The 19,042-nt window shown below is 38.7% G+C and overlaps 1 protein-coding gene across 2 annotated transcripts in view; it reads right to left on the reverse strand.

Moving 5' to 3' along the window:
• ADAMTSL1 (ADAMTS like 1) overlaps positions 1 to 19,042 on the reverse strand; it is an 877,457-nt gene that overhangs the window by 378,319 nt on the left and 480,096 nt on the right. The window lies entirely within an intron of this gene.

Here is a 19,042-nt window from a genome sequence, read left to right on the forward strand (position 1 = left end):
GAGCAGAGCGCGCGCGGCAGAGAGGAAGAGAAATGCAAAAGGTGCAGAATTGCAAAAGATGAAGCAAAGCCCTCTACTTTTAACTAACCTGGTTGGTTCTTTGTGAGATACCTTTCTATTTGCCGTTTGCTTGTGCTGGTGCCTGTGGCTTTGGGAAGTACAGTAGCTCCCTGTGACTCTGTATTGTTGCATTCAGGAGAGAAACTTAATCCCTGTCAATATATAACATATGCCATAAAGGGAAAGAGCCATAGACAAAAACTGACTTAACGTGCCTTTTAAACGTGTTCTGCACAACTGCTTTATTCCTCTTCCGTGAAGCTCCTCTTTATTTTCTCCCTTGACTCGGAAAAGAGGCTATATAAGTTTTTGGAAGTTCCTCACCAAACCTAAATAGTGACATGAGTTACTTTTAGGCATTAATGACTTGAGCCCGGGGTGGGGAAAGAAAAAGCAAGTCGCTTCTTTGTAAAGTGACAATTTAAAATGTCTAAGGTTTACTACACTAAAGGCACAATTAGAAATTTGGAGCCCCTGTTTAAAAAAAAAAAAAGCCCTTTAACAAAGACTGGGATGAAAGGGGCTGAAATTTGGGGTTGAGGAGCAGCCTGGTTTTGACACAGTGCCAGCTCACAACTATCTACTGTGGCAGGGAGAGGGAAAGAAAGGATGAATTAAATCTTCAGTTAATCCTCAAACCTTTTAACCAACAGTTTCAGCCTCGTCCTTATCCATGTCCTTTATCAGAGCTGCTATAACACAGCAGAAAAGGCTGAAGTGAGTTTTACCTCCTCTTGCCTTCTACTGTTGCAAGAGGCTTGGATGGGAGACGCTCTGGAGGAAGTGCTAATGAGCAGTGAAATGACTGCAAGGCCAGCGACAGCAAAGAGAAGGTCAGGAAGCTTCTAAGTCTGGTTAATCCACCAGCAATCAAGATCTGACTCTACCAGAGGAAGATTTTATTACAGTTTTAGAAAAGTGTCAAGTGTCAAACAAGGACGTCTTTCTCCTTATCTGCTAAGAAAATCATGGAGTGTTTGAAAGAATGAAACAGCGAACTTGGCCTTCCATTTCCATAGGTGTGTCACCAGGAAGTTTTTCCTTTGTAGATTTCTTGAGAGCCCAGAAATGTATATGGTGGAGGGAGAAGATGATGAGAATTAAAGTCCTTTCCTCCCGTTAATAAAAAACACCCACAAGTTATGAAATGCAAAAATATGGAAAACCTGCTCTACGCATAATGGGCGTGTGAGTACAGGCAGGTCCGTCTACATACATACCTGCAGCACTGCTTTTCAGCAAGGTAAAGAAACGCAGCTAGCTTGTTTAACATCAAGTTACTTACTTCATATGGCATGCCAATTAAAGACAGAAGAGCTTTGAAATGCCCATTTTCAACCTGTTAGGAGAGTCAGGGCATATAAGGATCCACCTTGTCCCTTTAGAAAAATGGATGGGACGGGGCGCCTGGGTGGCGCAGTCGGTTAAGCGTCCGACTTCAGCCAGGTCACGATCTCGCGGTCCGTGAGTTCGAGCCCCGCGTCAGGCTCTGGGCTGATGGCTCGGAGCCTGGAGCCTGCTTCCGATTCTGTGTCTCCCTCTCTCTCTGCCCCTCCCCCGTTCATGCTCTGTCTCTCTCTGTCCCAAAAATAAATAAAAAATGTTAAAAAAAAAAAAAGAAAAGAAAAATGGATAGGACAAATCCATAGCAAAGAGGTCCTGTTTTGAAGTATGTTGTTCCCTTTCAGAGAGATCAGTTTTACAAATCTATAAAAAAAACAGCTAATAATGTTCATAAGCTGAAGAGTACCCATGAGTAGATGTAAAAATGCTTGACTGATGGGCCATCTGAGTGGCTCAGTCAGTTAAGCATCTGACTCTTGATTGCGGCTCAGGTCATGATCTCATGGGTTGTGAGTCTGAGCCCCGCATCAGGCTCTGCACTGAGCGTGGAGCCTGCTTGGATTCTGTCTCTCTATCCTTCCTTGCCTCTCTCGCTCTCTTTTTTTCAAAAAAAATAAATAAATAAATAAACATTTTAAAGCAAGCCTTGACTGGTGTTATCTGAAATCATTGTATTAAAGAAATGAACTGATTGAAATAAACTTTCATTCCTAAAGCTATCTCTCTCGGGGTGCCTGGGTGGCTCAGTCGGCTAAGTGTCCGACTTCAGCTCAGGTCACGATCTCGCGGCCAGTGAGTTCGAGCCCCGCGTCGGGCTCTGTGCTGACAGCTCAGAGCCTGGAGCCTGTTTCGGATTCTGTGTCTCCCTCTCTCTCTGACCCACCCTGTTCATGCTCTATTTCTCTCTGTCTCAAAAATAAATAAACGTTAAAAAAATTAAAAAAAAAAAAGCTATCTCTCTCTTACAAGTTGGAGCTTTCTGAGGCAGGGATTTTTAACCTATTAATTAGCTAAAGAGTTCCAACTGGTTCTACAAAATGGAATATTTTATTGAACACCACTTCTTCCTTCCCTCTTCACGCATAACCATCACTTAATAGGCAGATCCAAAGGCATGAACAGGTGGTAGGAAAAGGAAGAGAAGCAACAGTGGTCATGATATGATACCATTTGCAGAAGAAGAGCTACTAGTATGCTCTTCTAGATTCCTTCCTACTTTGGAAATAAATATTATCTAGATATTTTGAGTCAGCGATTTCTGCCTTGAAGTTCTGATGGGCACGTTGACATATAACACGTTGGTCCCCTTCGCCTCAATAAAGTCGCTGGATGTCACGATATTCTTAAGTCAAACCCTCAATTACCCATTGAATGTCTGGAGGACAAGCACCACAATATCTCACGCTTCTCGTCCCAGTGCTCATAGCATTTCCTTTCCTGTTGGGGATGCCCAGAGAAACTAGGAAAAGCGATTGTGTTGTCAAACATTACACAGTGCACAGCAAGCTCCAAGCTTACTGCAATGTTAGAAAAAGGAGAACAAAATCAAGTTGCGTGAGGGTGACTAGAGTAAGTTTTGGGGATGAGGCAATTTTGATAATTACCAGATTGTATGTCATTATCTTTAAAGGCTGCAAATGGTTTTACACTTGCAATCGCATTTTTATGACTACTCCTCGACGTTGGTTAAGTACTCACTCCATTTTATATATGTGGAAAATCAGGCTCAGAGGAATTAAATGACTTGCCCCAGGACCCACTGGCTAGCACTGGCCTTTGACTAGGATTTTCTGACCCGAAATCACTCTTCTCTCATCTATACATATCTGCACATGTATGTGCACCTATGTATACACACATGTATGTCTGTATATGTGTGTGTGTGTCTACACACACCTACACAACCACATAGACATTTTCAGATGCTGGCAGTGGTGTCATACTGGCTGGAGGGTAATGTTTATAGTGAAGGTAAAGGAGTAGAGGGCAGGCTACCCAGGTTTTCCTATAGATATATGTTACCTGACAATGGAAAGTATCTTATCGAAATCTGCGGTGTCTCTGTCTCCCACCTTTGTCACTTCTAAAACTTTTTCCAGTACCAAGGAAAAATAACATAAAACCCTAGGTAATCTAGATGCTTACTAATGGCGGCCTGGGGAAGGCCCCTTATGGCATGGGAGCAGGGCGTTGGCCGAGCTCCTTTTCCCTCTTCAGGTATCTACATTAAAGCCGTCTCACCAGTGTCTGAGCAGCAGCAGGGGCCACAGCTGCCATAATACTGGTGGCTGGCTCCCTGTACAATATATTAGGTGAAATGAAAGCAGAAGCAAGAGAGAGAGTGTCAGGGCTGTCTGAAGCATCATTCCAAATGGTATGGATTTAACAATACTTAATTTAAAAAACACCAGCTTGGACAGGAGCAAGCTGTTAACATTCAGTGTGCTTTATGGCAGGAAAGAGTGAGCTAAACTCTCCGAATTTCTCTCCCTGGGGAGAATGCATTACAGCGTCCGTGCCAGAGCCACCTGTCTCTTCCTGAGGTTGGGCCTCCTCACTTGGCCCTCCAGTTGCAGTTCGTGGAGTGGAGAGGGCAAAGGGTCTTCTGGAAAGAACTCAGAGGTGGGGGACCTTGGTGAGCTCGGTAGAACCCCATCTCCCCTCTTGCAGGAGGTGGTAACGGCAGCGTCTGAGACTTTCTAGCCTCACAGGCATGTATGAAAGTGGTTTAGTTTCCCTGGCTAATTCTGAAAATTAAAAAGAGGAAAACATAGCGTGGGGATGAAGAAGATGAAACTACAGGAAGCTGACTGCTACTCTCAGGGGCACAGCTGCAATCTGACCAGGAGTTTGTAGCTCTCCATTTCACCTGACATCCTTTCAACACCAAAGCAACTGGAACGTTTGTTACCGTTTTCAAATCATCTTTCACACATGACCTCATGTGATGTGAGCAGAAACTCTGTAAGGTAGAGAGTGATTATTATCCTCACTTTATAGGTAGCAACACTGGTGCTCTTCTCTGTTAAACACATTCATCCACATTACTTATTATCAGGTAGCAATTCAGGGCTCTATCTGAGGTCTTTCACCTGGCAACCCCTTGAGATGCTAACTCATGAAAATAGTTGCATTTATTGAGGCTCTCCCGTGTGCCAGGTACTAACTACTTTATTATTTCATATAATCCTCACAATAACACTATGGGAGAGGTACATTTATTGTTCTCAAATGGATATGACTTATGGTCGATTAGTACTCAACATTGGTCCCAGCTAGTGCCTTCCTGAAATGCAGAAGCCAGAAACCTAGCAACTGCATTTCCCAGACTCCCTTGCAGCTAGGGTACCAGAGGTAATTTAGATTTGGCTCCTCAGGAGAAGTCCCACAAGATTTAAAAGAAGTGAGGCAGAGACCACACTTTGTTCTCTCTGCTTGTCAAAATGGCTAAAGAGTAAGGCAGTTTGTGTGCAACCATGACAACCAGTCATTGCCTTTGTGGGTGATAAGAGGCAATCTTGGGGAATGCAGTTTATCAGCTGGATCAGAGAAGGTGGGAAGACTTTTTACATGCAGCCCTTACATTTCCATCCAGCTGGTGTATGGAATAGAGTAGCATGGGAATCTTCAGAAAACTCAAACTAGTCTTTTTTTGTTGGCAATTCCAACTTTTTGTGAGTTAATGAATTCCTTTATAATGTAACACTTCCTGCTTTAATTAGCAAGAGGAAATTCTAGTCTCTGAAACAGAATCCTTGGCTGATAATATCCCCTTTACCAGAAGAGAAAACTGAGGCATGGAGAATTCATTAATTTTCCAAGAATACGTACCCACAGAGGGGAAGGGTCAGGATCTCAGGGGGAATCTGTGTTCTTAACCACTAATCTACCCTGCCTCTTTGTAGAGCAGAGGGCTATAGTTCAGAGAAGGGAGAGATCATTGCTAGTTTGAGGACTCAGTAAGGGGGACTGAAATGGAAGAAACAGAAATTGAAAAACACCTTGAGATATAAAGAGACTTTTTTGCTTTTGTTGGTATTTTTCTTCTAAGAAAATTTTATTTAAATTCTAGTTGATTGACGTATAGTGTGATACTGGTTTCAGAAGTAGAATTCAGTGATTCATCACTTACATACAACACCCAGTGCTCAACACAAGTGCCCTCCTTAATACCCATCACCCATTACCCATTTACCCATTCCCCACCCACCTCCCCTCCAGCAACCCTCAGTTTTTTCTTTACAGTTAAGAGTCTCTTATGGTTTGCTTCCCTTTCTTTTTCCCCCTTTCCCTATGTCCATCTGTTTTGTTTTTTAAATCCCACACATGAGTGAAATCATACAATACTTGTCTTTTTCTTACTGACTTATTTCGCTTAGCATAATACACTCTAGCTCCATCCACATTGTTGCAAATGGCAAGATGTCATTCTTTTTGATAGATGAGTAATATTCCACTGTGTATATATACCACATCTTTACCTATTCATCAACTGATGGACATTTGGGCTCTTTCCATTATTTGGCTATTGTTGATAATGCTGCTATAAACATCGGGGTTCACGTGCCCCTTCAAACCAGTATTTTTGTATCATTTGGGTAAATACCTACTAATGCAATTGCTGGGTTGTAGGGTAGTTCTATTTTTAACCCTTTGAGGAAACTTCATACTGTTTTTCAGAGTGTCTGCACCAGTTTGCATTCCCACCAACAGCGTAAGAGCATTCCCCTTTCTCCACATTCTCGTCAACATCTGTTGTCTTTTGTGTTAAGATAAAAAGAGACTTTCAAGAGATGATAAGAAAATGGGAAAAGTTTTGCAGGTGAGGAGGACAGAGTAAGCAGAGAGAAAGAGGAACATGTAAGGCCAAGGCTTTTACTCACCCTGACCCACTATTTCAGGCTGCTTAAAGAAGAAATATGTTTTTTACTTCTTTGTCCCACAGTCTCAGATCACATCCTCATTGATTTCTCCCTACAAAGTGTCAGGAACTCAACAAATGTTAAAATTTGATTTGATTCATCTTGAGTTGCCTAAAGTACTAAGAGCCTCAGCTTACATTTCTTCTCATTTCCTCCAGTGCTTAATTCAGGGCTTCTCACGTAGGTATTCAGTTAGCATCTGTGACCCTGGCCAGCAGCAGAGAGGAATTCTAGAGGCTCTTCGTGCAGTGGACAGAACCCAGATTTTGAAACCGGAGTGTTCAGATTCTAGCCATTCCCTTTACTACCAGGAGAGCTTTAGGGAAATGAATTTCTGAAAGTCACTGAGCCTAGCTTTTTTGTTTGTTTTTAACTGTTATATGATGAGAATAATGGTCAGCACCACAGAGCAATTGTGGGCAGTGGGGCAAAGGGTTTGTAGAGTATAGCTCAGTACAAGGTAAGAGATCAGTGAAACATTACCATGCTAGTTGGTGGGTATATGAATATCCCCTTGTACATGTCTTTCAACTTTTCTATGTATTTGAAAATTCTGATAAAATTCTGGGAAAAATTATTATCATAATCTAGATTCTAATTCTAGGACTCCCTCCCTCTGCTCTGAAAAAAACAAACAAACATAAACAAACTCATAGCAGAGCACTGAACTGCATCAGGAAGAAAGAATTATTCACTACTTTCAAGCTGGCGGTCCTTCTTCCCCCCTTTTTCTCCATTGCTAGGGCTATGTTATGGATCGCAGAGGTTTGAATTAGCTTCAACAAACACTTATTGAACACCTACTGTGTGCAATGCTTGATAAATAAATAATTCTGAAAACAGATAAATTGTCTCTTAGAGGCTTTTTGACAAAGATACCAGTTTAATTGCTGAGGTTTGAATTATGGTTGTAATATCCACATATTAAACCCAAGTGTAATATACAAATCCTAGGCCCTTGATTCTTAGTTCAGTACTATTTCCATGACATCATTCTTCACAGATAAAATAATTATACCAGAGCCAGACAATACGGTGAAGGGGTGTTAACAGATTTATAGACAATACAGAGAGAGGGATTAAAAGGTAAAAGCCAGATTCCTCTGCTTGGCATTCAAGGACCTCCCTGATCTGTTTGTAGTCCCAGGATAATAGAAAGTCATGCTCCAGCTCAATTGAAATACCTGATATTACTCCAATACTCCAAGTCCTTCCACTCCTGTGTATTTATGCTTCCAGTCCCTCCTGCCTGTAAGGTCCTCCCTGCCATCTCTGTCTTGCTCAAATCCTTGTTAACCTTTGGGATGTAGCTCAGATAGCTCCCCCACAAAGCCTCATATATAATTGGCATTAGATAAATACTTGTCAAATTAAGCATGTGAACTGATGACCTCGGCTATGTCTATAGATACAGTGTCAGGAAAAAAGAAAAGAGGGAAAAAACCAAGTAGGAGAATGGCAAAAGAAAACAGAGTCTCCGAAAACTAAGGAAAAATGGAAATTAAAGATAAAATCAAATTTGAATTTCAGAATAGCAATTAAACCATGGAAAATCAGAGTCCTCTTCCTCTAAAATAAAATAGATTATTGGGTATTCTTCAATTTTATTTCTGTTATATGCTGTTACATTTGCTCATACCAGCAGGATGAATGGTTTCTCTGTTAAGTTAGGAAGATTATCTCATATCACAATTATAAACATAGTCAAAGAAATACGAAAAACTATGAAATAATGGAATGCTGAAAAACAATCTATAATTAAAAATAATTTATAGTATAGTTTCTTTTTTAACTTTTTGAAAAGGGCATGGAATTTGTAGGTAAAACTGGATGTTTTATCTTTCCTACTTCAAAATGTGATGGGCTGTTCTTTCTTTTGAAAAGACTTTCGTGAAGGAATTTGGATCTTGGTAAGCATGGCAAAAAGAGAAAACATTACATACGGTAATGACATAGAGAATTGAATACAAGCCAACAACAACAAAAAGTTACCAATCTGCAGGTGTCCTGAGGGGGAAATAGTGGGTACAACTGGGAGAAATAGGTAAAAGAATCTACAGATTTATCTTTCTTGCCCATGCATTTTCTAGGAGTTAAAATCCAACATCGGTTCCCAGAACAGAAACTGTAGTTACAAGACAGTATAGGATTCTAAGGATAAAGGGGAGAACCCCCATTCCTTAGTTAGGATTGTAGGGTGGGACCTAGTCACAAACGCCCTTTGGAGAAGCTGGAGGGGACACAGGTCCTAGTCTTGAGGTTTCAAGGCCGGCAAGATAAGTTTGATGCCTGTCACTTGATCTTACCTCTCGGAGGAATATAAATAGGGACATGTCTGGGCTGTGTAAAATAAAGAGGCAGCAAGACTCAAGGGATATGACTGTGAAGATTTGGGCAAGATCTGTTTGAGAGAGGCACATTCCTCTCCGAATAGTCCTACAGGCCCAGCTTTTGGTTTGGGTGTTTGGTCACGTATCTTCTCTTTGCCCTCCCCACCTCCAACCTCACTCTGTATGTCTCCTTTGATTTCCTATCACTCAGACTGTAATAAAAATGCCCTGTCATCCTCAGATGACCCTGTAAGTAGAATATTTGCTGTACTCATAGGCATCTTCTTTTTCTCTCAATACATTGGTTTTTAAAGTTATGCCTACATTTTAAGGGACAAAACATTAAATAGCATACCTGTGGCAGAAATATTAGCTGTCTCCCAATATCTTTTTTATGCTTTGCTAATAAACATACATGCCCAGCGAGAAGAGACATATGTGGCCGTGTGACAAAATTCTAATTAAGGAAATGTAAGTAGGGGCTGTGGACGTAGTTCCAAGTGAGGTCCTTAAACAGAGGGGCATCCCCTGCTTCACCATTTCCTCCTCTGTGTGGCTGGAATGATAATGGGAAGACTGGAACGTGGACCATGAGGTGATCTGGAGGGGATACTATGCACCAGAAAGAGGGCCCTGACTGCCTGACACTCTGAAGCATCATAGTGTTCCTAGACTGGCTACCTCCAGACTTCCATGAGAGGAAGAAATGCGTTTAATACAACATGTGTGTTTTAACATAGTATCTTGGTGGCAGGACTATACAAAACCATTAAATAGATAGGCAAGTTATATAGTCTTCTGTCAGCTTAGGATCTATGAATAAACATCATGCCTCTGGCTTTGACTAATGGCCATTATAGAAATGTGTATGTGTACCACTCCCGAGATCTTCTAAAATTACCTAGGACAGTTTTGCTTATGTAATCCAATTATATAAGAATCCCTCTGGCAAATTCTTGGAATATAACGGTCAAATACAAAAAGCATGTCTTTGACAGGTGAGAATGTTTCATTTTTTAGATAAAGAGAACTAAATAAAGGTGGGTATGTTTCTTTTTTTTAGATAAAGAGAACTATATAAACTTCCTGAGTTTCTATCTTTGCTCTGGCTACTAGGAGGGTCAGAACGAAAATTTGTGGTCAATGGTTAGATATTTCCTCAGCCTATGGCTTTTAAACATTTTCTTACTCTTTCTTGATTTTTACATTCTATTATTCCATGTAAGTGGTTTGGTATTTTATGCATTGCAATTTTACTCTAAGCAACCTTTGGATTTGTTTGGAAGAGGTAGGGTAGAAGCATATAAAATAAACATTGTGATTGTAAAAAAGAAACCATCTACGGGGCACTTTAAGGGAGGTGATGGAATAAGAGAGTGATTTCATACAGATGAAAACAATGTTTTTCTTTATCCTTATGGCAATTGAACTCATTTTTGTTGCCTTCATGATTTATTAAACTTTCCAAGGCTATCCTACCCTTTCTAAGCTTCATGTTTTATTTTCTTTAGTCATTTGGAGAAACTTTAAAATTATTTAAGAAAATTTATTCAAACTCGATTATTATTTCTTATATGGTACTTCCACTGGTATAATGCCATTTGAATGGAAAAATTTGCGCCTCCATAATCAAATATAGTACCTTAGAATTCATACAATGCTACTACATTTCATTTGTACAGGTTCCATTAATCTAATTTCTGATTTCGCTGAAATGATTATCTCCTGAAGCTACTGTTACAGATGATGTATGTGGGGGAGGGGTTGGCAATGTCCTGATTCACCTGACATATGGGACAATGTACTATTCCCATCTGGTTCTAGTTGTCTAAGTTGCTCAAAGCCTCAAGTTAGTGAAGGTTGGGGTCATGAGGGCACTCTTGCCATATACTGTACAAATATATTACTGGTCTCAAGAAGCCTGGGAAAGAGTTAATGCATCAACTGTAAATTATTACCACCATCAAAAGAAAGAACAACAGCAAACCACTCAAACATTAGGCTGTCAGTCTTGAAGACAGTGTTTGTGTCTTGTCTGTTCATTCCCAACTTTTGCCATGGCTACCTGGCACACAGTAAGAGTCTAATAAATGTTTGCTGAACGTATGAATTATTATAAAAGCATAAGCCTGACTCCTCAAAAATTAAACATAGAATTATGATAGGATCCAGCCATCCCACTTCTGAATATATACCCCAAAGATATGAAAATAGACAAATATTTGTATACTCATGCTCACAGCAGCATTATTCAAAATAGCCAAAAGGTGCAAGCACGCAGGTTTCTATTGACAGATGAATGGATAAGCACACAGGGTATATACATACAATGGAATATAAGATTTTTAAGATTTAGTCTTAAAAAGGAAAAATTCTAGATGATGGATGAAAACTTGGATGAAACTACAACATGGATGAAACTTGAACACATGTGTGATTTCATTTATATGAAGTACTTAGAGCAGCTAAATTCATGGAGACAAAGTATCAGGAGCTGGGAAGGGGCAGATATAGGGAATTCATGTTTAATGGGTTTAGAATTTCAGGTGGGAAAGATGAAGAATTCTGAAGATGGGTGGTAATAATGAACGCACAATAATTTGAATCTACTTAATGACATAGAACTGCACTCCAAAAAGTATTTAAAATGGTACATTTTATGCGAGATGTATTTACTATAACTTAAAAAAAAATTTGAATGTTTATTTATCTTTGAGAGGGAGAGAGAGACAGACAGACCTTGAGCGGGGAAGGGGCAGAGACAGAGGGAGACAGAATTGGAAGCAGGTTCCAGGCTCTGAGCTGTCAGCACAGAGCCTGACACTGGGCTCAAACCCACAAACTGCAAGATCATGACTTGAGCCGACGTCAGATGGTTAACCGAGTAAGCCACCCAGGAGCCCCTACTATAACATTTTTAATGAAGAGAAAAATAATATAAGATAAAATACTTATGAAAGTCTGTACACTTAGGTATTATGTTTCTTAACAGTATGATTTATTTTGCTTATTCTTTATGCAACTTTCTTGTATTCACAATATTCCCTTTGGAGATGAGGTGTGGGAAAATAATCAAGACTTGCTTCAAAAATTACACTTATTAAAATTAGATTGGGGGCGCCTGGGTGGCGCAGTCGGTTAAGCGTCCGACTTCAGCCAGGTCACGATCTCGCGGTCCGTGAGTTCGAGCCCCGCATCAGGCTCTGGGCCGATGGCTCAGAGCCTGGAGCCTGTTTCCGATTCTGTGTCTCCCTCTCTCTCTGCCCCTCCCCCGTTCATGCTCTGTCTCTCTCTGTCCCAAAAATAAATAAAAAACGTTGGAAAAAAAAATTAAAAAAAAAATAAATAAAATAAAATTAGATTGGACACATGTATTTAATTTTCCATGCCAAATGACCATGTTTTGATATCTTTAAATGGCTGTTACTGCTCACATGCCGATATAACGTTTTAATGAAGAGTCGGCAAAACGGCGAAAGTAATCTGTGGTGCCATTTGCTTTAGGATTCTGTAATTATTTCCCCTTCTTTTGGAGGGGTGATTTCCACTGAAACGTGAGTTTGCTTATTATAGACAGGGATGTCATCCACTGTGTGTATCACAATAGAATAGGTCCACTGTGTGGACTTCCGAAGTGTTATCCTGGAGACTTCTTGTGGATGACCCAACAGAGTATTTTCACAGGTCTGTTCAAGGAAGAACTTATTTTTACAAAGAATGAGAGTCATGAAAAGAAGCTGGGGGTAACGATAGTACCCTGGTGTAAAACCTGCATGTACACCTAGTAAAATTTGGAAATTGAATTCACTCTGCTTCAGATTTCATTTTCTCCCCTATTAAATCAGAGTACGACACAGGCATCACAAAATCTGCCATAAATAATTCTTCACAACCGTCTGCTTCACTTTGAGTGCTCTGGACTCTCTCCAGCCATAAAACCTGGGTCTACTTTTACCACTAAAGAGGATAGTCCCCCTCTTGGTTGGGGCTGAAGACACTAAAATTGAAAAGAAGCTTGTCGCTAAAGCAGTTACTCTGCATGCTATGTCTTACACAGAAAACAGGGGTTTCGCCATGGAGTTAGGCAAGTCCTTGAAAATCTTGACAAGATTTATAAATAAGATGTGTTGTTTATTTATTATTTAAAAAAACCCCTTTCCATTGTGTTTTCCTTGGTAATGTAACATGATATGTATTTTTGCCAAGAATAGGGTGTGGTTGCTTCGAGGCTTAGCCGATCATGAAATGTCATGCTTAAGACTTGAGTCAGATCATCAAAACAATGTAATTCTGGAAAAAGAGTGCCAACAGTTTCCCCACTTCTGCTAGATTCAGCTCTATTAGAGTTGTGAGCATTAGTAGGTTTCCTTGTGACTGTGTCCAGTCATGACTCTGAAAATATCATCAGCAAATCTTGAATTTTATACTTTCGTGCTTCATTCTGAGGGTATCTTCCTCCCCTGCTGCCTGACTTCCTCCTGCATTTCTTCTATCCCTCCCTTTCCTTCTCATTTCTTTGTCAATTTTTGTTGGTTAATAATAATGTACTTACAGGGATTAAAATCAAATGGAAGAATATTACTTAGGGATTGTACTTCAAAACACCCAGCAATGCAGGCTAATGAACTCACAACTTTTTAAATAGACTAATGAATCCAACTTCTTAAACACTTGTCTCCGTAGGACTACTGAAGATTTGGAAATAAATTTTTGTAAAAGTTGGCATAGTTCAATACTTTTCCAAAGAGTCTGGTTAACTCAGCCAGCTTGGGGGTTTCTCTACTCATGATAAGCCCCTTTGGTATGCAAGTTCCCTGAGTGCAGAGACTTGGTCTTTCTCATATACCTCTGTAACTCCAGTGTCTATAATAGTGCTTGATTCATGTAAGGCATTTAATAAATATTTATTAATGAATAAAGTAACCAGTGAGATAGGGTCCTGGGTTCAAGAGAGGACTTGAAAGATCCAGGTCCATATCAAGAAACTAGGATCCAGAGTGGTAGATTAAATATGTCTGATAAAATACCAATAAAGTCTGACCAATGAAATACACATTGTTTATGATGTATTATTTCCTTGGATAATATAATTTGTAATATAAAAAAACAAGCATTTTATATTTTACTATAAGATGCTTGAGAGTATATAATAAGTTCTCAAATATTATCTGTTAAATGTCTAAATATTGAAAAAATCCACGCTCATCGGATAACTGTCTTAGGCAGATGTGTGGATTACGAACATAAAGCTTCTACAATTCAGTTATTAAGGTGACTTCTAAAATATAGAGCTAAGATACCAATCCCCCCTTTAAATACTAGAAATAATAATTCCACTATTTATATAACATTAAAAAGCTAGTCCTGTGTGATTTCTGAAAACATAAAAGTTCTGTTTGTTCAAAATATAACTGCTCATGGCAGCAAATACTGTTTTTTAAAATACTGTTGATAAGGGAATGAGACCCATGCTCTGAACTTCTCAGGATGTGCATGGGAATATTTTTGTCAGAAAATCAAAGGGCTGGACTAGATTTGCTAAAGTCTCTTTTACCTCTAAAATTTTATGACTCTGACTTTAAAAACAAATTACCCATGGGGAAGTAGTGTCTTTGTAACTCACTCAGAATTTTCATTGTCATTGGACAGAGACTCCTCACTGATTCACCATATTCTGGCTCAAGTCTTGTTTATAGCATATTAGCTTTGAACAAGTCTTTTTCTTTTAAGTGTGCTCTGAAAATCTTGTAGCAGCCATAGAGAGCCTATCATGAACCATAACTGAGTTTGGAGACTGATGCTCCAAAAAGAAAAGATACTAAATGTCATGGAAAGTTAGGGAAAAACTAGGCAAAGTGCTCAGATCTCACATTTGTCATTCTGCAAAATGGTTAAAGCACTATTGTTCAACTGTGGGCAGTGATCCACCAGTAGGTCATGAAATCAACTTGGTGTGTAACAAGTAGCATTGAAAGTAAAAGTTAAAAAGAATAATTCAGAGTAGAAAAAGAAAACATTTAATATATCTCCTATAGTTAGGATAAGTACTGTTTGATGACACTTATTTCAGGAGTGTGTGTGTGTGTGTGTGCGCATTTCAGTGGCACGTGATTTGGGTTACCATGTACAGTGTACTTCTTCCTGTGGAGCACGTTAAAAAAAGCTTGAAAACTATTGGTTTAAATGAAAAAAGTCATTCCAAGTCCAATAAAAACAGCTATTCAAAGTCCTTTCAAATTCTGTAATTACTTCTACAAAATCCTGAAGATCTCATGAGCATCCTATGCAATCATAGCAAAGAGGTAGGGTGTAAATGGGAAGGTTTCTTTCCTCAAAGAAAAGCAGCACCAAACTCACTCATCAATTTTGAACACCAGAAGCCAAGATCACTGAACCCAAACTCTTCCATCTAATGGGTTTGATTGGAGACGGAGGCAGATCCCCACTCTGTCCCTGATGGATGGTGGCTATCAACTACACCCAAACGTGATTATATGTGAGCTCAGACAGAATATAGACCAGCCAAGGGATTCCTTAAAAACCTTTCTTATTGACATATGTTATGTATACAGAAAAGTATAACTAGGAAATCTGTTTTCATCTTGAGGGAAAAAGAAAGACTTTGTAGCTTTCTTCATCTCTTCCTTCTCCTTTGGCATCTTGTATTTCTGCCTAAGAGATTTCTAAGAACCCATGGTGGCTTCTTGAGGACAGGGAAACATATTATAGAAGTGAAAACACCTCGTGTAGAAATTCTTGTCTTCATCTTGGTGTATATCTTACATAACTTTTTTTCCCCTGTAATATGATTTTACTTTAATTGGTGAGTCAGTATTTCCATCTCCTTTTATTTATCAAAACACTTTTTGGGTGTTTTTAAAAAGTAAAACCTCAAAGTTAGCTCAATAACTGGACAGTCCACAGCACTTTAACATAATAAGTAATTATGCACATAAAGTACATGGAAAAATAGAAGTTTTTCATAAGGACATGGAATTTAATGATTGTGAAGTATGATAAATGCGGGACGAGACAGTTTCTTTTAAGACACATACAAAAATATATACATTTACTGAGAGGCTGGTATATGACAGGGACTGTTCTACATGCTACAGGAATAAATGACACAGCCAGGAAAATCCCTGGTTTTGCAGTGCTTACGCTAGTCAGGGGAAAATGTATGAAAAAAAAATTAAATGGGTGAATAAACAGTATAATTTCAGATAGTGGCAAGTGCTTTGACAAAGAGAAAACAGGACTGACCTCATGGGAGAGCTGGGGTACAAGCTGAAATTGAAGTGGTCACTGAGGGGGTGACCTTTGAACCAGCATCTCAATGAATAAGGAGGTAGCCAATGTTTCCAGGGAGATTAAAGCAAGGAGGTGTGAGCACTGGCATTTAGTTAGCAGTACTAAAACATCTTCCAACTTGAAAAGAAAATGAAATAGAGATGTGTTAACTGAAGAAAAGAAATCAAGAAGTAAAAGTTGTTCATATGTTATTTTAAATGGATCCATTAGGAACTAAGGGAAGGACCTCCCTTAACCTTATTCAGGCTGTAAATAATGCCCCTGGAGTTCTGGAAATGGCTGAATAGTGCAGCTCACAACTTTGGCGGCCAAGGTAAAAAATATCATGTATCCCAAAAGGAAAATCTAGTAGATCAAGCAATCAAGAGTACCACTGATGAAATTTACAGCAATTTGTTAGCTTAGAACTTCCAACATGGCAGGAAAAGGGTACATCCACCATGCTCAGGACAGTTGGGTTATGCAAGGCTTGTTGAGCACTAAGGCCATTTACACAGACCTTTGCTATAGTCTGAGGAATAAGAGGCTCGATAATCTCAGAGGAGTATGGAAAACTTGAAGACTATTCAGAGGAAGTCAACAAAGATGATTAAGAATTGAATAATGGGGCCTCTGAGAAAAGGTATAGCCAAAATGGAATTACTTGGCTGGGATTATTTATCTTGGTGAGGGACACATCCAAGGTGTGGCTTAATATGGCTTTAAGAGTATGAAAGGTAATGGTGACTAGCTGTTCTTTATGACCTCTATGAAGAGAACAAGTTGAAATGGGAGAGCTTTTAGTTAAAGATAAGACTTTTTGGATTATAAGGTATCCAAAACAGAGCAAGTTACCTAGCAAGCATTTTAGGTCTCTTTCTTTAAACTTTAAAACAGAAGCTATTAAAGATCTTTGAACCCCTTCCACATGGATGGTTTTGGTGATCTTTGCCAAGTTCAGTGCAACATTTTGTGGGCCTATGTACACTCATGCACACTTTTTTTTTCTGGGAAGAGGGTTGACAATTTGTATTAGATTAGGTTCATGCCTAAAAATTTTTAAAAGTCATTGCTTTTGAAAAACCAATTATATTCTCATTTGTTTGGATCAGTTGAAGAACACTTTGGTCTGAAAAAGGAGTGGACTAGATATCCTCTCAAGTTTGCCTACCATCTTATAAGATACTTATGAGATTTTGAGATCTGCATGGATGGCTGCTCTAAAGATTAAACATTAAAAAATTAAAGATTAAGAGACTAATGTTAGATTTTAAAAAATTACATTTAAGTGACAAATGCATTCATGAATTGTATGTGTGTGTGTGTGTGTGTGTGTGTGTGTGTGTATATATATATATATATATATATATATATATATATAGAGAGAGAGAGAGAGAGAGAGAGAGAGAGAGAGAAATACTTCCCATAAGACTGGAGGGTAAGTGGTACTCCTTGGGAAAAGTACCAGCTTAAAAAACATTTGCAACATACAAGCAAATGGGAGAAAGGTATTCTGTGGAATATTTAAAACATATGGTTTTTGTTTGTATTTCTTCCAAATGTTTGAGAAACATGAGTGAACAACTTGTACCTGTATACAGTCGTGACTATGAATGCACTATTCTGTTTTAACAAAAAATGTATTTATGAGCAAGCAGTAAAACATTGAAAGAAATTATAATGTTAATAAGTAGGAGGCTATCAGGTTCCATATTAAATTTCTCATACCTAAAGCTTACTTTGCAAAGAACAGTAATTTTAACTTGATGGATTAAACAGTTTTCAATATAGTATAAATTTCAGAGATCCATAGGAAGTGATGTAATAAAAGTCCTAATCAATTGGGCATATAGATAGCTTGCACACACAACCACTTCCTGTGAATTGTACAAAGAGGCAAATGTGCAGTATTAGTGAAATAGGTGAAACACAAAATTCTATTTTGTTCTTACCTCCATGTTGGAAGCATTAATGAAAGAAAGTTTAGGAGCCCTGGAAAGCTTGTGTGTATCTTTGAGTACACAGATATGTAAATGTGGTTGATTTTGTGTTAAGTTTGACATCATTTACCTTATTTGATCATAAATATCAATTTCCATCAAATTTCAATTTTGTGTGGGGTAATTATTTAATAAAACACAGTGAAATCTTAAGTTCTCATTCGTTCTGGCTCCATTTATTTAAAAAGGAAGGGAAAAAGTACAAGGTAGTTGAAAAACTGAGAACCAGAGATAATGAGAGATAAAATAGGATTAGAGCATTTTTTTCTCTGGATTCCTGGCCTGAGGCACAAAATGCAAGCCTGAGTTATCACTGAGAGAGATAGGTATGTATATTCCTGGGACATATTTGGGACACTTACATCAGATCACTGGTCCATTTTTACAGGCTTGAAGAATTGCATGCAATGAAATGACAACTTCAGATACAGTAAATTAATAACACATGGAGCTGAAACTTGTAAGGTTTCTTTTCCGGGGAAGCTAGATAAACAAATATATTTACACAAGAGCTGTTTGAGTCATACAAATTTTAAGCTAGTACTTATGTAAGTGGCAATAGCTTTTCTGAAAGTTGCTCAAATCATAGTTTCAGTAATGTAATTACTGTTTTCTTTCCATTCATGTCACCATAAAGGAGATATACATCAAGAACCTCACTTAGATAGGTAGAGCTGCACTTCATTTTCCAGGTGTAAAATCAAAGGGAAAATACAAACATGAGATCATCTCTGAACCGATAATGAGGTAGATTAAATATGTACACACACATATATATACACAGCATATAATGACACCAGGTTATTATATGTGGTTCTCCTACCATAAAAATCGATGTATGAGTTTGATCTTCATATTGAGTAGGCATGAAGGTACCCAAAGTCTTTCCAGGGAATATTTAAACATGATTAAGAGGAAGAATGTCCATATTCTCAACTTCTGTATATACTTTTTCCTAAAACTGAATATGGGAAAATGCACATACAGTTATGGTGTTCTAATAGCCTCCTATCCCAGTTCCCCATTTTAAAGCACATTTGACTTTTCAAAAGTACCTGAAACTTACACTGGTATGTTACCCCAGGGTATAAAAATA

This window comes from Neofelis nebulosa, chromosome 12, assembly GCF_028018385.1.
Source record: "Neofelis nebulosa isolate mNeoNeb1 chromosome 12, mNeoNeb1.pri, whole genome shotgun sequence".
NCBI lineage: Eukaryota > Metazoa > Chordata > Mammalia > Carnivora > Felidae > Neofelis > Neofelis nebulosa.